This window comes from Microtus ochrogaster, linkage group LG7_11, assembly GCF_000317375.1.
Source record: "Microtus ochrogaster isolate Prairie Vole_2 linkage group LG7_11, MicOch1.0, whole genome shotgun sequence".
NCBI classification, from domain to species: Eukaryota; Metazoa; Chordata; class Mammalia; order Rodentia; family Cricetidae; genus Microtus; species Microtus ochrogaster.
In genome coordinates this window covers 14,015,928-14,019,173 of record NC_022032.1, presented here as the reverse complement: position 1 = coordinate 14,019,173, position 3,246 = coordinate 14,015,928, and the positions used below count along the sequence as shown (strand labels likewise).

The window sequence follows — 3,246 nt, the reverse complement described above, 5'->3', positions numbered from 1 at the left end:
AAAAAAAAAAAAAAAAAAGCCAGCCAGCAAAGAAGCCTGTACCAAGTGGAAGACACACAGACAGGCAGGAGACTTGAAGATCTGAAGAACGACAAAGCAACAAGTTTCCTGCAGGTCTGGTCTACTACCCCCTAGGATGGATGCTGAAGAAGCCAGCAACATAAGCACGTGAATGGTGCAGACAAAAGAGACTTAAGGAAACCTGCTCTGCTTCTCAAAGGGCAGGGAAAGGACATCTAGGTAAGATCACATCAGCAGCTCTACCCAAGCTGACCACCATGGACACACACACCGCACACAGATAGGTGTGTACACATTCTCTCCCTCCCTCCCTGTCTCTCTTTCTCCTTCTCCCTCCCTTCCTTACCATGCTCTCTAGCAAACTGTGGAGTGGGAGCATCTCCTTGACTAAACTTGCTTTACTTTTAAACATGCAATAGCAGAGAAATCTTCTAAGTATAAAAATCCATAAAAGACAGCTGTGTAATTTTATTTATAAAGGTCACAAGCAGGAGAAATTCAATTGCAGTGACGGAAGGAAGGTGATGGACATGGGGCAGGCAGGGCAACAATGAGAAAGGCAGAGACTGAAAGATCACAGAAGAGGCTAGAGTTCTTCTGCCATTCTCTTCCAGAGTGGGTACCCAAGCTTCTAAGCAGAAGGCTCATCCTCAGACCACTGACTGTCCCTGTAAAAGCCTGAAAAGAAACCCTACAAATGGATGTGCATCTGGAAGCAAGACGGCCCTTGTCCTTGCAGACCACACAGGTGTCAGGTCAGAACAGGCTGGAAGTGTTGCATCTAAGCCAGTTCCATATACAGTTTAGGGGGAGAGGCAATCTCGCCCCTTCCTTCACAAAAAGAACGCTCACAGTGGCTCCCTATGAACTCTGCAGAGGTGGACATACACAAAAAGAAAAAGACAGATGTATCACCTGCCTTTTAGGGGAAAAAAAGCAAAAAAAAAAAATTAGTGTATGCTGGTCCAACCAAGGCAAAGGGAAAAATTAAATCAAAAGAAATGGAAGAAGAGGGTGCAGCCTGGCTGAAGAGTGGGCAGAAAGTATTAAAGTTGGCATATAAGGACAAATGTATGATAAAGAATTATGGCTAATTACTGGGTTAATTGTGTTTGTTTTCAAATGACATAATCTGGCTCTAACAAAAAGGCAAGAACTGAAATTAACTCTAACTTGAAAACAACCTATTTAGATGCAGATGAATGTAACCGCTAATTCCTCCTGAAAGTCTGAGTACATTTTTATAAGACTAATAATCATATTAAAATAACTAATAAAAACTAATTGGGAAGAAACTTTTCAGCCCCATCAACAGCCCCAAAAAGTTTTAAGAACTCTACAGGCAGGGTTAGCTCTTAAGTCTTCATTCTGAAGACACACATTCTCAAGGTACAGAAAACCACTGGATATTCATAGGATTTAAGTCTTCAACTCTTCACGCTAAAGCTCAATGAATCAAGGTTGCCCAAAGTTCCTTTAAGCTTTTACAATTTAACTAACAGGCACAATATAAACGTAAAGTGTGTCTTAAATATTTGAGAATTGTCATTTTAAAGCAAAAACAGTCTTCAAAGCAGAAACTAAGCCGAGTCAAGTCAAATCCCTAAGGAAGCTTAGGAAACTAGTTTTAGAAACTGCTACCTCTCTGATTCCTAGGGGAGTTCCTAATGAGACATACTTTTCTCATTAAACACAAATATTCACAGCACACTTTGAATTTCTTCAAATGATAGCTGCTGGAGCAGTGGAGTCACATAATTATACCAATATCTATCAGTTAAAACAACTGTTTAAATGCAAACTAAGTGTTTCAGTCTACTTATAACATATCATAACTTCAGAGACTAGAAGAAATTCCCAGAGGTATTTCTCACAGTGAGAACGTAACGATGCCATCTGTATCCCAACAGGAACCAAGTGACCTAAGTGAATGATGGACAATCAGGGGGTTTATCTGACAGCTCAAGAATCCAGAGCTTAGAAACCCGCAGTCTTTTGTTCTGTGTTTGTGTTTGTGGCACACAGACATGTTCATGTCAATATGTGCAGGGTGGGTGTGGGTGGGTGTGCTTGTGTATGTGGAGACGAGAATGGATGTAGTACGCTATTTTTTTTTTTTTTTGGACAGGGTCTCTCACTAAATCTGAAGCTCATAATTCAGCTAGGCTGGCTGGAGCTTCATAGACTGTCCCATTTCACAGTCACCAATTCTCGGGATATAGGTGTGCTGGGCCACTCTCCGTCTTTACTATGTGCTGGAGAACAGTACTCAGATCCTTGTGCTCGGACAACAGTTACTTTACTGAATGAGGCAGCTTCCCTGCTGTGGAAAGACCAAGCTTTTAAAAGAACTGTTAGCAAATCTGCCCAACCTTTACCGTGAAGAGAAAAAAAAGTTTCTGTTTTTATGGAGAAGTAAATCTACCCTCTGGCCAAGAGGGAGCTGCTATCCCAATCTTCACAGCATTTTATATAATGATGTCCTTGAAAAGACAGCGCAACCACAAAAACTCTGCTCAGACATGCATGACCATCAAACACAAGTGGTCCATGGAGAAGTGCTTCCCAGTCATACCGAGAAGTTTACTCTTTAAAACAGTCAATTTACAGACATAACCTAAATTTTAAAGCCTCAAATGTGACAGGCAGGCAGGGCGTTTACTTCCATTTCGAAATTAAAGTTCCCGTTCTGGTGTGCATGTTTAAAATGGGTATGGAAAGATCAGTACTTCTGAATGGAAAGGGGCATCTGACCTCCACCTCCCCAAACTGGGTTCCAAGACAGTTCTGTATTTGGCTTCTCATAGTACATATCCTAAAATATCCTTGGCATCGCTGGCTAGTTTTTAGTTATTTTAAGGTTTTAAGATTTCAAAGGTAAGAGCCATCAACTACTCACATAAAAATATTCACCTATCTTAACAAGTATTCCACTGAGACCTGTGCTTCAGGAAATAAGGACGGAATCTGGGCTTCCCCAGAGCTACCCACCTTACGGACCAGCACCCTCAGAACCTGACCCCATCGCCAATGAAAAGTCTCAGCACAGAAAAGAATTAATCTTGGTCAGTCTGGATTATTTTGACTAATATACTTATTTACTAATTACTATTTACTAATATACTAATTTCTAGTTCCGTTCTCCCACAGATGATGTAATTTTGTTCTTACCAGCTGAAGAAAACCCTATAGTATATGAGTGTGTATTTGTGTATGTGTGTGTGT

The 3,246-nt window shown here is 40.9% G+C and overlaps 1 protein-coding gene across 1 annotated transcript in view; it reads right to left on the bottom strand.

Annotated features, from left to right (window-relative positions):
• Positions 1–3,246, bottom strand: part of Tusc3 (tumor suppressor candidate 3) — a 146,576-nt gene that overhangs the window by 92,619 nt on the left and 50,711 nt on the right. The window lies entirely within an intron of this gene.